Raw genomic sequence first — 16841 nt, forward strand, 5'->3', positions numbered from 1 at the left:
GATCCTTTAGAAGAGCTATGCACAATACATGCAATATTGAATTTATCTAGTAGATCCCAAGATGTGATTGACTGGAGGAAAAAAAAGTCGGATTGGCATACTGAGTGGAGAAACCAGAAGTTCTATAACACGCAGTAAATACACATCTGGTTTGAAGAGCAACCACAACATATGTGACATTGGCAGTGGTGCCTCTGAGGTGGTCGAACTATTTTACATGAACCAATTTAGAATGGCCCAAGATAGGGATCATCCAGGATCAGGATATAGCTGCAGGGTTTTGTGAACCATTCCTATTTGTAACTTTAGGGAATTGGTATTTTTTCCCTAGGCCCTCTTAATATTACTACTTGAGTAACAGATCAGATAATAAGGACAATACACACAGCCTCCAACTAAAATCCTGTTGTCGTCTAGACAGTGAAGTAGTACAACATTAGAAAACTTTAACACTGCAGCTCTTTTTGGATCCCCCAAAGTGTATCTGCATTGTTCTTCAAAAGGGCCTCTTCCTCGGGGGTCAGATTCACCTTCACAATATTTGAGATTCCATTCTGTCCCAAGATGCAAGGAACACTAAAGAAGACATCATCTTTGATTCTGTAGAGATCCTTAATCATTGTGGAAATGGGATGCGCCCACCTAAGATTCTTCATTATACTTTCTGCCAAATCTGTCACAGACAGCCCAGTGGCCCAGGATGGCTATCCTTTCAGTTTGATCACCTCATAGGCACTGTCAGCCACCTGTTTGTGAACCTCTTTCCACTATTCCTTATCTGCATCAGTGCCTAAGTCGGGGTGAAGATTCTTCAGGGAGACACCAGCAACATTTATTCTACTCCATACAGGCACACTAGAGTCTCCATGCTCCCCAAGGACCCACCCATGACAGCTTAATGGGTGAACTCCCATCCTCTCCCCCATTAGGTAATGGAACCAGGCTGAATCCAGATTGCAACCACTTCCAATAACACAGTTTTTGGGAAAGCTACTTATCTTCTAAGCTGCATAGGTCAAGATATCCAGTGGACTGGAAACAACAAGCAACTTGCAGTTTGAACTATATTTTACAATATTAAGAATGTTGAATTTAAAGATGTTCACATTATGCTGGATCAAATTAGGATGGCTTTCTCCCTCTTGCTGACATGCCCCAGCTGTGATAATAACCAGCTTAGAGTTTGCAGACAAGTTATAGTCTTTGCCAGAGACAGTTTTTTTGGTGTTCTAAGGAAAAGGCTGCTATGTTGGAGATCCATCATCTTTCCCTTCAGTTTGTCTTCCATGACATCAACAAGAGCAAGTTCATCTGCCAAGTCCTTCATTAAGATGTCAACAGCACCAACCCCGACAACTGTAATCTTATTCTGGCGGTATGGTCTTCCTTAAGAAGATTCTGAATCAGTTGATAAGGAAGAGTTGCCATACTGGACTTAGAACCAAAAGGAATTGGCAGTGCATGCTTGGTGGGCATTGGTGGCATGTGGTATTGGGTCTGGACTTGGTGGCAGTGGCTCTGGTACTCTGTCCTATCTACATATCTATTATGAAAGGTGAGAGGTTTAAGCAGTTGGTTACTCAGATGAAGTGCCGCCCCACCTTGGCTTGAGCTTGTAGGCAGGGTTATCTGTGAGCAAAACCAAATTCCTCTTCAAGAACCATGGGCTAGTGTTGGATCAAGACTCCACACTTCTACACCATGATGCATAGACAAAGTGATTTTTGGCCTAGGAACCAATACATTGTCTGCTTTTACAGCTGTAAAAAGAGGTCAGTAATACCCAGGGAAATGCCAGATTCTAAGCAGCATAAGCTCTTGGTATGAACACTGGGCTGCAGTAGCTGAAAAATGTACCCCCCCCCCCCCCGCCAAGGTAATGAACACAGCAACTTCCTGAATCAAGTAAACAGGGAATTTAAAGTTCTGAAATAAACTTCATTTTTGGGATAGTTGGAGGTTTTGTGGAAAAGTATGTTTGATTTTGAAGGGAAGGATGAGAAATCCAGATAATATATAGGGTATACTTTTTGATTTGCTGCCAAAATATTAACCAAACTATGTCTTATTAAACAACTCAGTAATTTAATAGGTTAAGCTAATTAACCACAATCAAGTTTTAGTATCATAGCTATATCACAAACAAGGACTGGAAAGTATGCACAGTAAGTGGTCTGAGCCACTTCAGAGTTGAACTTGAGCAGAGTTGCCCAGTGCAGAATTTACACCTTTTGCAGCTTCCTTCCAAGGTTTCCACTGGGGGCTTGATAAGAGCAGCTAAAAAGTGTGAGTAACTGTTACACCTCCATTTCTCTCAGCAAAAGGATTTAATTATACTCAATTATACACATAATTCACACATCTTTCATTGTTCTTTCTCAGCCCCTTTCGATATTGCTTTGCCTGCTGATTGTAACTTGCTTGGAGTAGAGGAAGAAGATTTATGCGGGGCAAACATATTGAGTATCTTTGTCTTTACTTAATAAATATGCAGCTGATAAACACATCCAGTAATTAGAGGAGACTGTACATTAAATATGTATGCCATGGAAGGAGGAGATTTGGACAATAATAATTTCATAAAGTTAGCAAGAGTCACTATTATTATATACTTACTGGCCCATGATGAATTGAGTTCTTATTTCTTCATGTTTGTTGAGGGTGCCATAGGTTACATTGTTTCAGAATCTGCATTGATTGAAATTAAGCTGAAGGCTACATTCTTACTGGTATTTTCTGCTGAATTCCCATTATCTATAGATCCTACTCACTGTCCCCAAACTTACATACCTTAAAGCCAGATTTTATACCATTTATCTACTAAAAAACCTTTGATAGCTCTCCATTATCTGTAGAATAACTTCTATAAAAGCAAATTTCGTGAGAGAATTCAAGGCCTTTCATAATCTGACCTGATTTTATCTTTATAGAGAGTGAACATTTTTATTAGTGTGCAGTCATATTAATCAGTGGCTTTTCTTCAAACACTGCGTGTTTCCCCTTATCTGCTATTGTTAGCTCAGTCAATTCTGTGTGTGTGTGTGTGTGTGTGTGTGTTTTCCCCAGGAACTTAGAAAAATACTTCATGAATGGAAGGATTTTGAAAAAGAACCTGAAAAATGGAAGGAAGGAAAAGACTTAGGAAATTATTTTTTTTCCTTTTCTTCTTTTTTTTTAAATTGAAGTATAGTTGACACACAATGTTACATTAGTTTCAGGTGTACAGCATAGTGATTCAACAAGTTTATACATTATGCTGTGCTCACCACAGGTGTAGCTACCATCTGTCCCCATACAACACAATTACAATACCATTGGCTATATTCCCTATGCTATATCTTTTATTCCTATGACTTATTCATTCCATAACTGGAAGCCTGAATCTCTCACTCCCTTTCACGCATTTTGTACCTGCTCTCCCCTGGCAACCACCAGTTTGTTCTCTGTATTTATGGCTCTGTTTCTGCTTTTTGTTTGTTTGTTCATTTGCTATGTTTTTTAAATTCCACATATAAGTGAAATCATACAGTATTTGTCTTTCTCTGACCTAATTCACTTTAAAATACCCTCTATGTCCATTTATGTTGTTGCAGATGGCAAGATCTCACACTTTTTATGACTAATATTCACTCTTTTTATGCCTAATAATTTTTATGACATATATATATCTTCTTTATCCATTCATCTATCTATGGACACAGGTTGCTCCCGTATCTTGGCTATTGTAAATAATGCTGTGATTAACATAGGATGCATATATCTTTTCATATTTCTTTTTTATTTGGTACATACCCAGTAGTGGGCTTACTGGATCATATGGTATTTCTATTTTTAATTTTTTTGAGGAACCACCATACTGTTTTCCACATGGCTGCATCAATTTACATTTCCAACAGCAGTGCACAATGGTTCGTTTTTCTCCACATCCTTGCCAATGCTTTTCATTATTTGTCTTTTTTATTCTGGCCATTCTGACAGGTATAAGGTGATATCTCATTGTAGTTTTGATCTACATTTCCCTGATGAGGAGCATCTTTTCATGTGTCTGTTGGCCATCTTTGTGTCTTCTTTTTTTTTTTTTTAAGATTTTATTTATTTATTTGACGGAGAGAGAGAAACAGCAAGAGAGGGAACACAAGCAGGGGGAGTGGAGAGGGAGAAGCAGGCTTGCTGCTGAGCAGGGAGCCCGATGTGGGGCTCGATCCCAGGACCCTGGGATCATGACCTGAGCCGAAGGCAGACACCCAACGACTGAGTGACCCAGGCGCCCCATCTTTGTGTCTTCTTTGGAAAAATGTCTGTTCAAGTCCTCTGTCTATTTTTAATTGGATTATTATTTGGGTTTTTTTGGTGTCAAGTTGTATGAGTTCTTTATGTATTTTGGAAATAACCCCTTGCAAGTATCTTCTCCCAGTCAGTAGGTTGCCTTGTTTTGTTGATGGCTTCTTTGCTCTGTAAAAGATTTTTAATTTTGATGTAATCCCAATAGTTTATTTTTCCTTTCATTTCCTTTGCCTGAGGATACATGTCTAGAAAAATGTTACTATAGCCAATATCAAATAGATTAATGCTTATGTTTTCTTCTATGAGTTTTCTGATTTTAGGTCTCACATTTAGGTCCTTAATCCATTTTGAGTTTAATTTTGTGTATGGTGTAAGAAAGTGTTCCAGTTTAATTCTGCATGTGGCTGTGCAGTTTCCCCAGCACCATTTATTGAAGAGACTGTCTTTTCTGTATTGTGTATTCTTGCCTCCTTTGCTATAGATTGATTGATCATATAAGCACAGGTTTATTTCTGGGCTCTCTTTTCTGTTCCATTGATCTGTGTGTCTGTTTTGTGCCAGTACCATCCTGTCTTGATTACTAGAGCTTTGTCGTGTATCTTGAAATCTGGGATTGGGATACCTCCAGCTTTGTTCTACATTCTCAATACTGCTTGGCTATTTGGGGTCTTTTGTGGTTCCATACAAATTTTAGTATTATTTCTTATAGTTTTGTGAAAAATACTTTGGTATTTTGATAGAGATTGTATTGAATCTTTAGATTGCTTTGCGTAGTGTGGACAGCTCAATCAATTCTTTATGCATTGTAGCATAGTATTTACAAGCATAGCCTCTGTGTTTCACACTTCGATCTACTGCTTAGTAGCTGAGCAATCTTGAACAAGTTTCTTTATCAGTGCCTCTGTGTATGCATCAATAAAATGGAACGAATAATATTACCTCATAATGTTGCCACGAGAATTAAATGAAATAATGCATATAGACTGCTTAGAGGAGTGTTTGGCTCATGGTAAAAATGGAACAAGTATTAGCAATGATGATGGTGGTGGTGGTGGCAGCGGTGGTGATGTTAACTGGAATATCTCCAATATCTTATTAAGATATTAATAAGATATCTTATTAAGTATTTTACTTAATAAGTATTTTACTTATTAAGTATTTTACTTAATTAAGTATTTTACTCATTCTAGGTCAATTCAAATTCCACCTTCTCTAAGAAGCCATCTCTCCCTTTCCCATAATCCCAGTGTGTAGTTAAGTTAACTAAAATACATGTTGGAGTGATGATATTTAGGGGAACAGAAGTACAGCTAACTAGCTTCATGAAGTAATAGAGTTTTGACTGAAAATTTTGAATTCAGTGATCATTAATGTAGCAGAGAGAGGAATGGTCAAGTATGAGTGAGGAGGAGGATGCAGTGATATGATAGGAAAAGGCAGAGTATTTATGGGAAAGTATCATGAGTTTTGTTTGGCTATATATGAAGTCATTCAAGGGGGGGAGATATTATTCTGGTGCTGGGGAAACAGGGGAGGTTTAGAGAGATAATTTGTAGTTGTGTTGTGAAATTCCCATGAACAGGTTTTAAGAAATCTTTCCCATTCTTCCATTACCTGTCTTTTTTATTTTTATACTTATGTGCTGCAACACATTTTATTTTAAACTTTACTGAACTGATTTATTTGTTTTTAAATTTTTTATTGTTATGTTAATCACCATACATTACATCATTAGTTTTTGATGTAGTGTTCCATGATTCATTGTTTGTGCATAACACCCAGTGCTCCATGCAGAATGTGCCCTCCTCAATACCCACCACCAGGCTAACCCATCCTCCCACCCCCCTCCCCTCTAGAACCCTGTTTGTTTTTCAGAGTCCATCATCTCTCATGGGTCGTCTACCCCTCCGATTTCCCCCCCTTCATTCTTCCCCTCCTGCTATCTTCTTCTTTTTTTTTTTCTTAACATATAATGTATTATTTGTTTCAGAGGTACAGATCTGTGATTCAACAGTCTTGCACAATTCACAGTGCTCACCATAGCACATACTCTCCCCAGTGTCTATCACCCAGCCATCCCATCCCTCCCACCCCAACCCCCACTCCAGCAACCCTCGGTTTGTTTCCTGAGATTAAGAATTCCTCCTTGGGCGCCTGGGTGGCTCAGTCGGTTGAGCGACTGCCTTCGGCTCAGGTCATGATCCCAGGGTCCTGGGATCGAGTCCCACATCGGGCTCCCTGCTCTGCGGGGAGCCTGCTTCTCCCTCTCCCACTCCCCCTGCTTGTGTTCCCTCTCTCGCTGTGTCTCTCTCTGTCAAATAAATAAATAAAATCTTTAAAAAAAAAAAAAAGAATTCCTCATATCAGTGAGGTCATATGATACATGTCTTTCTCTGATTGACTTATTTCGCTCAGCATAACACCCTCCAGTTCCATCCACGTCGTTGCAAATGGCAAGATCTCATTCCTTTTGATGGCTGCATAATATTCCATTGTGTATATATGCCACATCTTCTTTATCCATTCATCTGTCAATGGACATCTTGGCTCTTTCCACAGTTTGACTATTGTGGACATTGCTGCTATAAACATTGGGGTGCACGTACCCCTTCGGATCCCTACATTTGTATCTTTGGGGTAAATACCCAGTAGTGCAATTGCTGGGTCATATGGTAGCTCTATTTTCAACTTTTTGAGGAACCTCCATACTGTTTTCCAGAGTGGTTGCACCAGCTTGCATTCCCACCAACAGTGCAACACATTTTTTAAGTAGGCTCTAAGCCTAATGCAGGGCTTAAACTCACAACATTGAGATCAAGACCTGAACTGAGATCAAAAGTCGGATGCTTAAACAACTGAACCACCCAGGTGCCCCATGTGCAACACATTTTTATAATGGTATCTTACTTATATGTGTAAGATATTGATGTAGTTATCAGGAGGCAAATAAAATCTGTTTTATGGGAAGATGACTCCAAGAAGTTAAAAGAATGGCCCATGTCTCAGGCCATTAGCAGGGAAACCAGAATGTCCTTTTCCAGGTCATTGATGATCGTTTGAGATACTATGCCTTGATATAGACTGTGTGGTGTTCTATTCAAGTCTAGTGAGCTGTATGTGCTGCAATAATGCAGCCATATTGTTCCTTTGGATTATCTGTGGTACTTCATCTGCATGTTCTTCACTCATTAGAGTAGGATTCCTGTCCTGCTCCAACACTTTTTCAGGCCTGGAAAGATTAAGCCCCATTACAGCCAGAATGGTTTGATCCCACTCAACTGTAAGCAGTGAGGACCTTTATCCAAAATAGGCTAAAGCTCCACTGGAGTTATGTAATTAATCCCAGTAAGGTAGCCATATTAAGTAGATTTGTCCATCTGCTGCTTAGGCATGGTATGAATTTTTTGCAAGAAAACCTATATATGGGCACTCTGGGTGGACACAAACCTTTTCCTAATCTTGCTGTGTTCACTGAGCTTCCCTCTTGGTTTTCTTATTTGTACAAGGACTGAGGCTTCCATGAACTTCAACTCAGTTGACCAGGGTTCTGGTACTTTTCTGCCTAGCCTTGACCATCACTGTTCCCAGAAATTATATCCCCCAAGAACTGGCTGAGATTTTCTTCTTAACCAGATATACCAGTAGCAATCAGAACACCACCCTGGTTCTGTTGCTATTCTCTGCCCACTGAATTGGACTACCTTTGATACTAGCATAGCGCAAGCCTAGATCAGTCCTGCCCATCAGGGATCAATCCTACATCTGGGGTGGTTTTTTGTAGATCATTTTGCTCATTGCAGATTAGCCTGCTGCTGATACCCCAGCATGCATGGAGTTTGTGCCTGCCCAAGACTCTTGAGCTGAGTGTACCCCTAGTCTATCTAACCCTGAGCTTTCCTCTTTAAGAAATATGTGGTAAGAATACAAGACATTCCTTTAAAGGCTGGTCAGATATTTGGCAGGAATTTATCTCACTTCAACTCTTTCTCTTATTTTATTTTAACTTGTCTTTAGTCAGGACATATAATTGCCTTTAAATTATTTTAGATGCAATAGTAGCTTAAAAAAATCTGTTTTGTACATTTCAAGTATCTTCAGTTTTCCACAACTGTCATTGAAAGCCCTTTCTGATGGTTTTTAATTCTTTTTGTTGTTGTTGGTAAGTGTGACCCTTCAGCCGTTTGCATTGTACAGCCAAGCTTAATAGACAGGCTGAAATTCTAGGCTCTGAGCCTCCCAGGTGGCTCAATAGAGACTCAAAGAGCCAATGCAAGAGAAAAAGGAAAATATAACAAAATGAGACCAAAGTGAACCAGAATAAATCATCTGACTTCTTATATACATTTGCATCTATTTCTAGACTCTGTTAATCTGCCATTGTTCTCTCTATCCCAGTGCTAATACTACACTCTTTACTGTAACTCTGTAAGGCAGAGTTACAGATATATTAATATCTGGTAGGGCAAGACTGTCTTCATTAAGGAAGTCTTTCTCAGCAAAATACGATAAAAGGGAACCTCTCTATTCTGATAAAGGATATCTAGCAGAAACCTCCTGCAAACATGATGTTTAATGGAAAATTTTCAAAGCATCCCCATTAAAGTTAGGAATAAGACAAGGCTGCAAACTCTCACTGCATCTATTCAATATTGTTGTAGAAGTCCTACCCAGTAAGACAAAAAGAGAACTAAATGATAAAAGGATTTGAATAGAAAAAACAAAACTGGCATCGGATGACATGATTGAAAGCATAGGCATTTGGAAAGAATCTACAAATTAACTACAAGAACTAATATGGGTGCTCACCAACCTTCCTGAGTACAAGATCAAAATATCAAAACCAGTTAGATTCCTGTAAATTCAGGAAGCATGACTTTTTTTTTTTTTAGATTTTTATTTTATTTTATTTATTTATTTGAGAGAGAGAGAGAGAGAGAGCACATGAGACGGGGGGAGGGTCAGAGGGAGAAGCAGACTCCCCGCTGAGCAGGGAGCCCGATGCAGGACTCGATCCCGGGACTCCAGGATCATGACCTGAGCCGAAGGCAGTCGCTTAACCAACTGAGCCACCCAGGCACCCGAAGCATGACTTTTCAAAAGCTTCCATTTACAATAGCAACATAAACTATAAGATGCCTTTAGAGTTTGAGGGGGCCAGATAATACACCCTTACCTCTCCCTCACCTGAGCTTGGAAACCAATTGAAAGATGGACAAAGTCAGAGAGAGGGGACATCAAAACAGGCAGAGACTTAAAGAGAGTAAGGGATTGAGACAATAATATCTAGGAAAAGAGATTTCAAGTAAAGGGGATAGAGAGTGCCAAGATTCCTAGGTAGGAGCATGTGTAGTGAGCTGGAGCAATACTACGGAGGCTGGTGTGGCAGGAGCGAGAAGTGGGAGGCTGGGGAGGCAGCAAAGTGGTTGAGGTCAGGGAGGTCAACTGAGGTGAGGAAGGCAGCCAGGGATTCAACTGATCAATCAATCTATAGATCATTTAGGGTCTTTTAAGCTTGGTGAGAGGAAGGTGATGGGGGGGAGACTTTACGTAAGATTTTTTTTTAATTTATTCATTTGAGAGAGAAAGAGAGAGCATGAATAGGGGGAAGGGCAAGAAGGAGAGGGAGAAGCAGATTCCCCGCTGAGCAGGGAGCCCGATGCAGGACTCGATCCCAGGACCCCGGGATCATGACCTGAGCCAGAGGCAGACGCTTAATAGACTGAGCCACCCAGGCGATTTTGAGGAAGAGTGTCATGACCACACGTTTGTCCTAACAGGCTTCTTCTGAATGCTGGAGAATGAACTGTAAGGGGCAAGAGAGGAAGCAGGGAGCCTGGTGAGGAGCTGTTGATGTAGTCCAGGTAAGAAATGGCCATAGCTACATTTGGATGATAGACGTGGAGATAGTGAGAAATTGTTGTATCAAACATTAGACAGTGATTCATGCAAATAATTAATTTAAATTGGCATGAGTGTTAAGAAAGAAAAAAGTTAAAATGCTCAAAATGAACATATTAGGAAAAAAAATCTTTGCCATAATCTAGCAAAAAATGAACAGCTTAAAACATAAAGAACTCGTTACATCTGATAGGAAAACACAAAGTCCACTATAGTTAAAGTATCTGTTCTGCTTGCCTTTGTGAACTGATTGATATCCATTCACGTACCTCAAAACAGATCCTAGACAAGGATGTTGACTTATAAAAATCCAGTGACATTCAGAGAAGAAAAGAGAAACTTTTCAAAGTAGATTGAATTTATTCACTGGATCAGAAAGGATTGCGCTTCACTTCTGAGAGTCACAACAGTCCAAGTACTTAAGAGTTAAAAAACACAAATAGCATATTTTAGTTTAATCTAGAGGATATTAATAGAATTTTCCATCTAGTTTGTATTGTTGTCATTTAAAATGTTCCCAATGGAATATTTTATATGTGAAGAATCTAGAAAATGGAAAGGAAGGGGGCACACCAGAGTTGCTGGGCCCAGCTAGCAGCATCAGGACAGGCAGATACAACACCATCAGTGGAAACGTGCTGGAGAAGGAGAAGTGAATAAAGAAAAAAGGGGAATGACAGAAGTCACGAGATAGCTACCCAGCCATGGGGATAAGCTCTTGGGAAACACCCCAGGGACTCTGAGCAATCTTTTTGGAAGATTTTGCTGGAAGGTGACATTGCTACCTTACGAAATTTCCCACTCAAAGAATTATTTTGAAAAGTAGAGTAAAACACCACTGAAGATAGAGGTCATATTTAGAGGAGCTGGGGTTTGCAATTAAACAAAGCAAATGCTTGTTCACCTCTCCCGAGAGTTCAAGAGCATAACTCACACTGATAGCATCCGTACCTGCCTGGTTACAAAAGGCCTTCTTCACACTTAAAAAGGAGGCTTGAGGCACATGTAGTGTAGAATCCATTTATGAGTCTAGGGCCGGTGGAGAGCCATAATTAAATCCTTCTCAGCCTCTGGCTCCTCCACTTACCAGCTGTGTGAGCACCACAGCAATCTAACCCCTTTGTTTTCAGCTTTTTGGTGTCAGTGTTACATTTTAAAATAAATACATCATGCTTAGAGTACTGTTTTTGAAAAGTCTTTATTATAATAAAATTAGCTATTGAGAAAAGAGGTGACAGCTTGCAGAGTTGCCTTTAAAAAGCCAGCAAACACTATCTATATGAATATATATACCTTATAAATAACACATATGCATGTTATATAGAAACATATATATGTTATCAGGAGAAATGGAACCAAACAGCTTGTGCATCAAGAACCCCAGCTCTTAAATATCCCTGCAGATCTGCTGTCATCATCTTAAAGGGAATCAAAATTAACTGTGAATATTGGTGTTTATTTCCCATTGTTTCATTTCAATGGGTGTAGTTTCTGAGTCAGCCTACCACCCAAAAAGAATTGAGGGAAGAATCAAGTTGCCTCTGAAGACAGGAGCACAATGCTGGTGATGAAGAGGGGATCTGAGCTAAGGTAGGGCCTCAAAGTCCCCCTGGTGTTTTTGCCAAGACATCCTTCCTAGGAAGATGCCAGATTTGGACCACTGCCCTGTGCAGAGTGCTCTATTTCCCTGACCCTGGATGATTTTATAAATGTGCAGAGATGATACTGGAAAGCCTATATGATTGCTGGGGATGCTGGAGCTCTAACTGGGTCCCTGCAATGCACTCCCCTTCTGTGCCCACAGTGTCCCCCCCCCCCCCCCCCCCCCCCCCCCAGCCGACACTGCCAGGCCCAAGCTGCTGTCCCCAGCTGCTGGATGGTCCGCCCTGCCGTTATATTGTTAGTACTTTATTCCCTTTAGGGTGGCTCCCTTGGTCAAGTGCAGGCCATGCATCCACCCCAACCTCAAAGGAGACTGAGAAGATGAGGACGGGGACTTCTCAGGAATGTTTTCCCTACAGCGGTCATAAGATAGGGAATTCCTCACACGGAAGGGTTCCAATGCAGGGCTGTAAAAAACAAAAACAAAACACAAAAATAACCTCCCAAAGATGTCCACGACAAACCAGGTTTAAGATGCAGGATGTAGTTCATTGCTGTCAAATTCAGGACATGGCAACCATTCGCATCAAATTGTTCAAACTCCCTGGCTGCTGGTAAAGAAAAACCCCAATCTACAGTTAGAAACTTTGAGCCTTTTCCTTAATTCTGCATTGGTGTTCACGAAGCTGTTGTACCTTCTTGTCAACAAGTGACACTTTGAGAGCTTTTTTTGGCCACTTCCTTTTATGAATGACTTGTGGGTATAGGTCCATGCACAGCCATGCCCCCTTGTTGGCTGTTGTTGCAACGTGTGATGGAAAACTGCCACACACCCTGCGGATCAGGCTCTGAACAAGCTCCGCTCAGATCTTAGTGGGTGGTTGTGGGAACCTTGAACGTGGGGTTAAGGGAGAGTGAACAGGGGGTCTACACGCTCGAAACGACACTGTGTATGCAAATAAGAAACGAATTAAAAGGCCAAACTAAAAGACCAAAGATGTTTTCTTCCGTCTTCATATTTTGTAAACCGACATCTGGATGTTTACATTATTTGCAAGAGAAAGAAATCCTTTAGCAGAGCTACCTGCTAAGCGTTGACCCCATGTAAGCCAACCCATTTACGGTACAGAAAATAAGTACACTTTAAATAAATCTGGCTTGTTCCAGACTGCGTCTGTGCATCTCACAAAGATTACAGTGAGAGAAGAAAAGGGAAAATAAAAAAAAGAAAAAGTATGACGGTGGAGAAAGGTAAACTATTTGAGCGATCTGACGTTGGATACCATGTGCAATATCTAGCCAAGCCTATCTGTCATAGCGGGTTTTGTGGGTTTTTGGTTTTGTTTTCCCAATGAAAGTGGGTATCTGGCAGCCTTCCCGTAATTTGTGGGATGCAAATAAAGCACTGCCTCTACCCCGAGTGGTCAGCCGACTCTCCTAAAGTTTCACTTGATAGTTCCTTTTTAACAAAATCTAAGTCCCAGAAAGGCCTCCCCGCCCTTTACATGTTTTTCCTTTGCTGTTGCTCACAGCTGACTCATGTCAGTGGTCACTTAAAGTCTGTTTTTCTTGTTGTTTACCCAAGTGTTGGAGATGTGTCTTGCAGATGGCAGATTGTTTTAATGTTGGCTTATAACAAGTCATGTCAATCAGTTTGCACTTCAGATATACTGAGTGCCAACTGAGCTAGGGAAGGGTTAACTTTTGGGGTGAGAAGTCTTTATGATATTTTAGGGAAAAAAAATTATATTGGCCTTAAAAAAAAACCCTGTGCTTTCAAAAGGAGGAAGTGTTTTTTCAGAACCCAACAGTAGAGAGATAAAACTAGAATAATTCAGTTTAGCTTCTTAGGCCTGGCGTTCCTCAGCAGACGTGATAACAGAATGTAAATATTGATATCCAGCTGTCAGCCTATTGGCCTTCCTCACAGAGGTTGGGAGAACTTGGCCTCTCTTGCTGAGAGCTGGCCAAGGGCAGCCAGGAAATTCAGAAGAGAATATATTTATCGGGTTTTTTTCCCTTCTAAGTTTGAGACTTAAAAAACAACAACAAAAACAAAAACACAGAGGAAATACAGGGCTTCCTCCCCAGCGGGTCTTGTTAGCTCTGCTACTATCTTTCCCATCAGTCACAGTTCCATGGGACGAAGCAGTTGGCTCTTTCTGAGCACTTTTCTAGGAGGTTAAATTGGACTTTGGTGGGGAGTACCTTATCTGACTTGGCTGTAAGGCACAGAGCTTGACTTTGAGAGCTGCAAGCTCACCACTGGCCTCCTTGCCTCGCCGCCGTCTCCCCCTGCTTTTGCTTCCGTCCCACTGAGGTCTGCCTTCCCCTTTACAGCCTGAGTGAACCTTCCAAGGGGCCAATCCCGTTGGGGTGGCCTGTATTTAGAGCTCTGACTGGGCCCATGTGTAGTAGAATGTTTTCATTTGTTTTATACTCTGACCAGTATACAAATGAAAATAGGGGGTGAAGGTAAGTACTGTGATGGAACAAAACAGGAAAGGGGGAGAAAATGACTGAAACTACTTTATATAGACTCAGGGAGAGCCTTGCTGACGAGGCGACATTTTTGCTGGGATCTGAATTGAAAAGATGCAGCTGGCCATTTGAAGATTTGAGGGAAGTTAAGTCTAGGAAGAAGAAATAGCAAAAGGCCCTAGAGCAGATATTTGGAAAACACTGGAGCCAGGGGGAGAAGAAGGACTGGGGTCTCAGGCATTGGTGGCACAGGGCACTTGGAGTCGTGAAGTCTATGGTAAGGACTGTAGATCTTGTGTCCTCAGTGATGGTAGACTTTTAGACAAGGGAGTTATGTCTCTCATGGTTCGTCTCCCCCTCCGATTTCCTCCCCTTCATTTTTCCCTTCCTGCTATCTTCTTCTTCCTTTTTTTTTTTAAACATATAATGTATTATTTGTTTCAGAGGTACAGGTCTGTGATTCAACAGTCTTGCACAATTCACAGCGCTCACCATAGCACATACCCTCCCCAATGTCCATCACCCAGCCACCCCATCCCTCCCAACCCTCACCACTCCAGCAACCCTGTTTGTTTCCTGAGATTAAGAATTCCTCATATCAGTGAGGTCATATGATACATGTCTTTCTCTAATTGACTTATTTCGCTCAGCCTAGTACCCTCCAGTTCCATCCACGTCGTTGCAAATGGCAAGATTTCATTCCTTTTGATGGCTGCATAATATTCCCTTGTGTATATATACCACATCTTCTTTATCCATTCATTTGTCTATGGACATCTTGGCTCTTTCCATAGTTTGGCTATTGTGGACATTGCTGCTATAAACATCTGCTATGGACTCTGAGAAACAAACTGAGGGTTCTAGAGGGGAGAGGGTTGGGGGATGGGTTAGCCTGGTGATGGGTATTAAAGAGGGCATGTACTGAATGGAGCACTGGGTATTTTATGCAAACAATGAATCATGGAACACCGCATCAAAAACTAATGATGTAATGTATGGTGAGTAACATAACATAATAAAAAAAACCAAAAAACAAAAAAAACAAGGAAGTTATGTAACTTGCTGTTCTGTTTTTAAAAATCTCCTTGGCTGCTACGTAGAGAATCAGTTATGTGTGTGGTCGTGGAGGGAATGGAAACAGTGACCTCAGTGACCAGATTGTCACAACAGTCCAGGAAAAAAAAGATGCTGCTGGCTTAGACTTAGGTGGTAGGACAACAGATGGATTTGGGATGTGGTTTGAAGGTAGAGTTGATGGATCTTGCTGATGACTTAGATGCTGGAAGTGAGAGAAAGAGAGGACTGCACAGTTACGGATGGGTTTTTGGTTTGAGCAGCTGGGGAAATTGCAGTGTCATCTACTAAAGGCCAGGAAGACTAGGGAAAAGCAGATTGGTGGAGGGGGACACAAAATCTTGATTTAACCATGGCAGCTGTGAGATGCGGGTCAGAAACCAACGTGGACGTGTTAGATGTGCTATCCTAGAGTTTATGTCAGGAACTCCAGGTCAAGTTGGGACTACAGTGTAAGCTTAAAAAGTAAAATGAGAAAGTGCTGAAAGAAAACTAAGATGACAATTTTATAATCTTGGACTATTATAAAAATTTTATTTCAAAATCATAAATAAAAAGACTAACAGATTTGACTATATGACTTTTTTATTGAGGTATAATTGGCATATAATGTTATATTACTTTCAGATGTACAACATAATGATTTGATATTTGTATATATGGCAAATGATCATGACAGTAAGTGTCGTAAACATTCATCATCATACATAGTTACAAAATATTTTTTTCCGGTGATGAGAACTTTTAAGATCTATGCTCTTAGCAATTTTCAAATTGCAGTACAGTATTATTAACCATAGTTACCATGCTGTACTTTACACCCCTATGGCTTAACTTATTTATTTTATAACTGGAAATTTGTATCTTTACCCATTTGGCCCTCCCTTTGCTCCCACCTCTGGCAACCACCAATTTGTTCTATCTTTGAGCTTGGTTTTCTATTTTTAATCCACATATAAGTGAGATAATATTTGTCTTTCTCTGACTTATTTCACTTAGCATAATGCCCGTGAGGCCCATCCATGTTGTTGCAAATGGCAAGATTTCATTCTTATTTATGGCTGAGTAATATTCCTGTGTGTGTGTGTGTGTGTGTGTGTGTGTGAGTGAGACATTTTCTTTATCCATTCATCTGTTGCTGGAAAGTTAGGTTGTTTCCATATTTTAGCTATTATAAATAGTGCTGCAATGAATATGGGGGTACAGATATCTTTTTGAGTTGGTGTTTCCATTTTCCTTGTCTAAATTCTTAGAAGTGGAATTGCTGGATCATAAGGTAGTTCTATTTTCAATTTTTTGAGGAAACATCATGCTGTTTTCTATAGTAGCTGCACCAATTTACATTCCCCCCAACAGTGCACAAAGGTTCCCCTTTCTCCTCATCCTCACCAACACTTGTTATTTCATTTCTTTTGGATAATAGCTATTCTAACAAGTGCGAGGGGATATCTTCTTGTGGTTTTGATTTGCATTTTTCTGATGATGAGTGATGCTAAGTGTCT

At 40.5% G+C, this 16841-nt stretch overlaps 1 pseudogene; it reads right to left on the reverse strand.

The window, feature by feature from the left end:
• Nucleotides 1–446: 446 nt before the first annotated feature.
• Nucleotides 447–1428, reverse strand: LOC110586525 (annotated as a pseudogene).
• Between the last annotated feature and the right edge of the window lie 15413 nt (nucleotides 1429–16841).

Source organism: Neomonachus schauinslandi, chromosome 5 (assembly GCF_002201575.2).
Source record: "Neomonachus schauinslandi chromosome 5, ASM220157v2, whole genome shotgun sequence".
NCBI classification, from domain to species: Eukaryota; Metazoa; Chordata; class Mammalia; order Carnivora; family Phocidae; genus Neomonachus; species Neomonachus schauinslandi.